Source organism: Cygnus atratus, chromosome 1, assembly GCF_013377495.2.
Source record: "Cygnus atratus isolate AKBS03 ecotype Queensland, Australia chromosome 1, CAtr_DNAZoo_HiC_assembly, whole genome shotgun sequence".
Classification (NCBI taxonomy): Eukaryota; Metazoa; Chordata; class Aves; order Anseriformes; family Anatidae; genus Cygnus; species Cygnus atratus.
Window position 1 is genome coordinate 30,273,314 of NC_066362.1, and position 8,291 is coordinate 30,281,604.

The following is an 8,291-nucleotide window of genomic DNA, read 5'->3' on the forward strand; positions in this document are numbered from 1 at the left end:
ATTCTCCTAAATTATATAGCTGTTCCAAAGCTTCTGATTTGCAAATGCAGATCATGAAAATTTTGAGCATTAAAAAAGAAAAAAAAAGTCAGAATTTTTTTTTTGCCATATTCTTTATATAACTTGACATAACTGAAAAAATAACAGATCTCTATTTTAAGATACAGAAGTACTAGTGCAGAGATGAACTATGAAAGGATAGAAAGCTTTAGCAAATGACAAATGCTGATCTAGCTAATTGGATACAAACAGTAAAATGCCTCTGCAAAGCACAGGTGAAAGTAAAGATAGGTAATTACTATATTTTGGTTCCCATCCCTGTGGCTATAAAATACGTACAATCAGTACCATGAAATTGGAAAACAAACTTATGTTCTAAATCAAAGAAACATGGCTTGGTCTAAACTTCACTATTTAGAAGACATGGTATCACAAACAATGTTAATGTTCTTTGACAACGTTCACAACCATTAGAAAATTGAAATCATAATGAAACTGCAGCTAACTCACAGTCTTCTGGCCCTAGGATGTACATTGTTGATGTGTGTATTTTGGAAACCCCATCTGTTAGGAGCCAAGCTTTATATACTCAATAATTGCTAAATTCCTAGGAGACCAGGTGGCAGGGCAAATTAATTTGGAAAGAAATAGAGAAGTCGGGGGGGAGGGAACAGAAATATGGTAGGAGAAAGTTAATTCAGCATTTTCTGAATGTACTGAATGAGGACAGGAATAAAGAAAGGAAGAATATACGCAGTAAAATGCTGAGAGGAAGGGGGAAGGCAAGAAAGGAAAGGAGGATTTTACATCAAGAGAAATTTATGATGATATTTCTGGGTTAACAAGAAACAGGTATGTAAGGCAGATTTAAAAAATCTGAATATATTGCCATGAAAATGTCTATTCAAGAATATTCATGCTTTCAATAATTACTCAATCATTTATTTATAAAATCAATTCACAATGCCATGTGCAAAAAAAACAAACAAAAAATCTTCCTTCCAGTGATATTTTTTTTAATTGTTCTATCTTGAAAAGGAGAAGAAAACAGGGGAAAGGAAAAAAGACAGTTTTTTTTTTTTTTTTTAACTTCCCAGCCCAAGTGTCACATTCCCATTTTTTCATTCAAGCAGCACTCAGAAAACTAACCAGAGAGATAGAAACACCACAACTGCTGCTATAAACACAGAAGCCCTCTGTGCAAGAAATCTCTGACAAGAACACTGGGAACCATAAAGTTGCATTAAGGTTTCTTTAAAGAGCAGCTGGTGTCACATATGGTTCTGCTGTCCTAGTCCTCACATGCTCCCATTGTCAGCAGCAGATGAGACAGAGTAGTAAGGTTAAACTGATCTCATTTAAATTTTCATTACTGTGGTAGTGTTTTGGCTATACTTAATCAGGCAGATTGCCTAAATTGAAAAGTAAATCTGTAGTATATTACTATATACCATGCAGACACCTATAAACTATACATGTACTACTCAGAATATAATTAATATTAGCTTGCCTTGAACCCAAATATAGGCATACTAAAACTGTGAAATCAATAATAGTTGATTTTTTACAACAGTACAAAAGAAGTTAGTAACACTACAATATCATAGATAAACACAATATATACTTAGGTTATATTATTTTACTTATGTGAGCAGTGTGGCCACCAAAAGGACAAAGAAAGAGGTACATACGAGACACCCAAGTAACAGAAAGTTACCAGGCCAAAAGCAAGATAAGCACTACAGACTTCAGATAGGCAAGACATCCTGCTGAATGAAGACAAAATGCTCTCAGTCTTGATCACTGTGACTTCAGTAATTAAGTCCATCAAGAACTATAGCCTGCAGTGCTGACTGTATGTCACCATAACATATACTTACAGTTAATTCAGGATATAACTTAAAGACCTACAGTTTTGAACATGTAGTGATGATGTCATCTTACTGCTTGAGAACCAACCTTTCTAATAAACACTTAGGTGTGTCATTAATGAATTTAGCAAAGTTTAGTTTTGTAAATCAATACTGGCCCGTTTTTTGGGCTTTCTAAACATTCCCATCACAGCAATCGCTACCTATCTGATACATAAATTCAGTTGCAACAACAGTCTCTGTGTTAAAAAATGTAGGTCAGTTCTAGGCCACCTTTTTCCAGGTTTTCTACAACCAATTTTCTCTTCTGTTCTTCTTCTTTTCTCCTCTTCTTGCTTATCTCTCTTTTTTTGTGTGTGTGTGTGTGTGCTCATGTGTGTGGTTCAGAACATCAGAATTTTTTCAGCACATATCATCCCTAGAATACATGAGCTGTTAACACAAAAAAGCTGCTATGATGTCACACTGGAGCTTTCTTTTCTTCATGCTGAACATCCCCAGGTCTCTCATCTCCAGCCCTCTGATCACCTTCATGAACCTCCTCTGGACCCCCACTAACAGATCTATATCTTTCTTATGCTGGGACCCCAGACCTGGACTCAACACTCCAAGTGGGGCCTCGTGAGGGCAGAACAGAAGGGTACAATCACCTCCCTTGACCTGCTGGCCGCTCCTCTGTTGATGCAGCCCAGGATGCAGTTGGCCTTCTTGGCTGCAAGCATGCACTGCTGGCTCATGTCAAACTTTTTGTCCATCAAAACCTCCAAGTCCTTCTCTGCAGGGCTGCTCTCAAGGACGTCTCCACCCAGTCTGTACTCATGTCTGGGACTCCCCCAACCCAGGTGCAGCACCTTGCAGCTGGACTTGTTGAACCTCATTATGTTCACATGGGCCCAATTCTCAAGCTTGTCCAGGTCCCTCTGAATGGCATCCCTTCCTTCTGTTGTAACAGCTGCACCACTCAGTTTGATGTTATCATAGATAATCACGTTGTTAATGAATGATTTACCCTTGGTAAGTGCTTGCTGACTGATTCTAGCAACCTCCTTCTCATGTGTCCAGAAATGTGCTCCCAGAGGACTCTTTCCATGACTCTCCTGGGGACCAAAATGAGATTAATCTGCTTGTCATTCCCTGGTTAGTTCTGACCTTTCTTGAGAATGGATGCAATATCTGTTTTCCATTAGTCATCAGGGATCTCCACTCATCTCCATCACTTTTAAAAGTTGAGCAAAAATATCCTTGTATGGACATCAGCCATTTGTCTCTGCAGTCTTGAATACAGCCTTGCTGGGTCTATGGACTTTTATGGGTTGAGTTCCCACAATATGTGACTTAATCCTCCTTTTAATTTAGATATTGTCCTGTATCTGTCATTTTCCTCACAGGAGATACCTCAGGAAATAAATTTTGGTGTGATGTTTTAATCTCCTTTCACAATTACTTCACTGATTATATTACCAGTGTATGTCTGACGTACCAATTCCCCCTAAAAAATTTCAAACCTGTTGCCCAATTTCAACCAAATGTGACAGAATGTACATACTACATATTTCAGAAACAGGGTAAAAAAGAGAAGCACATTAATTCCTACAGCTGAAAAAAAAAAAAAAAAAAAGTAAATCCCCCACTCTAAAATATTTTATACCATTTTTTTTCAGAGTTGATGAAATATTAAAAATACATATTTCTTAGAAGATATGGGAAATAACCTGCTGTTACAGGTTAATGTGTATAAGAGTTTTGCATAATTTTCCGATCACAGTCTGAAAACTAGTCAAATTTCAGTCAAATGAAGTCTTTCAAGAAGAGAACAAGAATGAACTTACAAGGCAAAATCTGAAGCACATTTTACCTGCCAATAGACATGAACAGCTGATAATCAAAGAAACAACTAGTGAAGAGGTGCATTTGAATAAAAGTCATTGTTTCAATGTATGCTTTCAGCAAAACTGACTAGATTATCCATCCTCCATCCTTGACTTCAAAAAGCTGAACAGTACTCAGACTATTTAAAATTCCCTGTTTCTTTGCTAACATTAGCATTACTTGCACTTAAATGTTGGAGTTAATGCCCAGAAGTACTTCACTTACTCAAACTTACAGATGAAACTTATGTGAACTCTGCTTGCCTTTTTGAGGCAAAAGCCTACATTCACAAAAGCCCAGGATATATTTCACATACTTACAGAGAGGCTTACTTATTTCGTATGCAGCAATAAAAAAAAATCAGAACTACGAGTATAATACAAATTGAAATTGACCATGTAAAAAAAATGATGATATTTATCATCTATATACTGATTTCTATATATTATATTTTTCTGCAATTCACTTATCTGACTTGTATTAATTCTTTTAAAACCTACAGTCTGTATTTAATATGAGAATACTGAAAAGGACCTAACTCAACTGTCATTGCAAAAAAAAATCTGAAATTAATATTTTTCAACACATTTAAAACTATGTTAGAGACAGAATAGAAAGCTCCAAAAGGGAGCTTAACAAACAAACAAAATATGATGACAGCAACAATGACAAAATAAATAACATGGGAAATTCACGTAAGAATTGCCTTGAATAGTTAAGGGAAGATTTATAAAACGGTGAGAAGTTGAGAATTAAGGAAACGAAAACCAAACTGAAGAGCTCAGAAAGTATTCAAAGCAAGTAACTGCCCTTTTATAAATAAATAAATAAATAAATAAATAAACAACAACACAAATATTGCCTCCAACTTTAGCTCCTTCCAATCAGGTAATACCAGCTTTGGAAAGTAATACACATTTTTATATAGCGATATATTATATGTATGTATACAAACAGTTATGTATATAGAGCAAACACAGACATATTTTAAATTCAGATCGAACACTAATTCAGGTTGGTGTTGAAGAATGACTACTATATTAATTTCTGCTATACATCATACTCCCTTTGCCCTAAGTACTGAGTGTTTCCCATTCACAGAGGTCACCCAATGTTAAAGGCCTTTTATGTAGCAATTTTCCTGGAATAGTCCTGTGTTTTCATGTTATGTCATGGGAGATTTTTTTCAGAATGTTTGCAGTGTTCAATAGACTCATTTCATTCAAAAAAAAAATTAAAAAAGAAAACCACATAATTAAAACTGAACATGTCTGCAAGGACCTTGTTGGATCACGACCAGAGCATTCAATCCAAATGAGCATCATTATCCATTTGAGTTAAACTAGCATAAAATTTCTAAAAAGTCTAACAATAAAGATGTTTCTAACAACAGTGATAACAAAAGAGAAGCAAAGAAGGAATGAGAGACCTTGAAGAAGGAGAAGGTGGTTTTATTTTGAAATAAAATCAATGTCCCTCATTTCAACTATTGTAAGCACATACAAGCACCAAGTGGTCTATCCAGAATTCTGACATCAAGATATGTATGTTAAGGTTGTCAAATAGTTTTTCTGGCTTTATGGTGCCCTTTTGATTTGGATACCCTGAAAAGCTTCAAGCAGATTTACAGTGATCTTCATGACCTGTAAATCTAGATGCCAACACTTGCCATTCATACAACCTTTCTGTCAGTCATATTGTCATTCTTACATTCATACCAATCTTCACATTTCTGTTGATATTATCTGTAACAAGTCTATCCAATAACTATCGAGGAAAGCAAACCCATAGCTCTAGAATGTCAGCTTTTTGTTTGCTCAGGTGTTAGAGCATGGATGTGTATAGCTAACAACTAACCATGAACTAGTTATAATCCAGCTGGTGACCAGTCATCAGCGGTGTTCCCTAGGGGTCGGCGTTGGGGCCCATCCTCTTTACTATCTTTGTTGATGATTTGGATGACAGAATTGACTAACTCACCTTCAGTAAGTTTGCAGACAACACCAAACTGGGGGGAAGTGTCAATCTGCTGGAGGGTAGGAAGGCCCCGCAGAGGGACCTGGACAGGTTGGGTTGATGGGCAGAGGCCGTTGGAATGAGGTTCAACATGGCTAAGTGCCAGGTCATGCACTTTGGTCACAACAACCCCATGCAACGCTACAGGCTTGTGGCAGAGTGGCTAGTGGCTGGAAAGCTGCACAGAGGAAAAGGATCTGGGGTGCTGATTGATGCTTGCCTGAACATGACCCAGCAGTGTGTCCAGGTAGCCAAGAAGGCCAACGGCATCCTGGTTCATATCAGGAATAGTGTAGCCAGCAGGACCAAGGAGGTGATCGTCCCCTTGTACTCTGCTCTGGTGAGGCCACAACTCAAGTACTGTGTTCAGCTTTGGGCCCCTCACTACAAGAAGGACATCAAGACCCTGGAAGGTGTCCAGAGAAGGGCTAGGAAGCTGGTGAAGGGCCTGGAGCACAAGTCCTGTGAGGAGCGGCTGAGGGCACTGGGGTTGTTTAGTCTGGAGAAGAGGAGGCTCTGGGGAGACCTTATTGCTCTCTACAACTATTTGAAAGGAAGTTGTGGGGAGCTGGGGGTCAGCCTCTTCTCACAGTTAACTAATGATAGGACTAGAGGGAACGGCCTCAAGTTGTGCCAGGGGAGGTTTAGGTCAGAAATGAGGAGACATTTCTTCTGAGAAAGAGCAGTCGGGCATTGGAATGGGTTGCCCAGGGAGGTGATGGATTCACTTGGAGTCCCTGGGGATGTTCAAGAAAAGCTTGACCTGGTGATTAGGGACATGGTATAGTGGGTGACATTGGTAGTAGGGTCATGGTTGGACCAGATAATTTTGAAGGTTTATTCCAACATTAATGATTCCATGATTCTATGATTTGAAGCTCTTAAAGCAAGAAGATAAACAGAGATGAACCAAGGGCTTGCACTCGAACTAGATTACTGGTTACATACTGCAGCAGCATCCTTGGGTGCACAGAGCTTTGCAATCAATGTGACTAAACTGCTTTTTCTGCTAAGTATATCCCTGGGATTTTAAATTCAACACAGCTAATTTGTATCAGAATAGAAACTAGAATGTTTAATATTTTAAATAGAGAAATCTCTGAGTAATTTGGCAATAAATAAATAAATAAAATAAAATAAAGAATGATAACCAAAAAGCCATAAAAACACCTCTTCTTCAGCTTTCTCTCTCCTTGCAGGAAGATGCTTGATGGCAGGGTTTGTTCCAGTCACTTCAGTGGCTCTTTGAGTCACTACTAAGAATTCACAATCCTTCCAGTCCCTGGAAAGGTTTCTTTTATCACATAAGGCCAGGTTCTCCATTCCCTGCTGCTTTTCACAGTCTTGCAGGGCAAGCTTGATCTTCAGACTCAAGTCTCTTGGCTCCCACTCTTAATCTCCGCCTGCCATTGTTTGCTACCCCATATGCCTGGGACTGTCCCTTTAGGCTGGGACCCTGCTTCATAAACCAAGGAACGTCCTCACATGCTCCAGCGGGATTGAGGAAGGAGATATGCAAACTAACAAATGAATAAAAAAAATACCCTTTGTTACAAAACCCAAATTTTACTGTACTTCTTACCTAAAAAAATGTATGGGTCCAAGGCACTGACATTGCCCGTGTACAACCACTCCTTTATGAGTTGCAGATGACTTCAGGTAAAGGCTAAGTTGTGATAATTGGTGCTGGTATTCCATAAACGCAGTGAAGAGCAATGAGACCAAACCTCCAGCTTTCTTCATAGCTGAACTGCTCAGAGATCTTAGTAACACAGATGAGCAATATCCAAATCAAAGACACACGCACCTTTTAGGATTGTTTGATTTTATTCACCATGCAGATTTCTTCTAGTATACTTGGCTTCCGGGACCTTTACTTGAAAACAAGTGTTTGAAAACACCAGTCTCCAGGACCATCAGAGAGACCATAGCAAAGGAGGAGAGAAGGGGAGAAGAAAGGTCAGCTTTAGGCCTTTTTAGCTGCAGATATTTGTCTATACAGATTAAGTATGGAGAGACTATTGCAACTTTGAATTATCTTTCTATAAAGAATAGGGTGACATATACCAACGTATATTGATAACAACAAGGAAATTCAGGCCATTGAATGGAGTCTTTTTAAACACACATGCAGAAATATTTCATGACTGGCTATAATGCTGATGCAGGTGAGTTTAAATCTGAGAGGTTTTCATGAGCATATGCCCTAACCTGTCATAGAAAAAAAAAATATATATATATATATTCAGAGCTCTGTGTTTGCTAAGATATTATTTATATTCAAACAACAATAGAAAAATATTTCACACCTGTGATTCCAGTCTCGTATCTACCACCAGAATTAACTATTTTAAATATTTCCTGCATCCAGAACAACTTCAGAATAATCTTTTCCTACACACGGTAGTTGAGAACTGCTATTACAGAGCTAGGTGAGAATCACAAAAGCACAGCATCATGTCTCTATGGAGTCTAACACTTTTGCAAGACCCATTTCAGGAAAGAGGTGAAAGCAGGGATAAAAATGAAATGGAC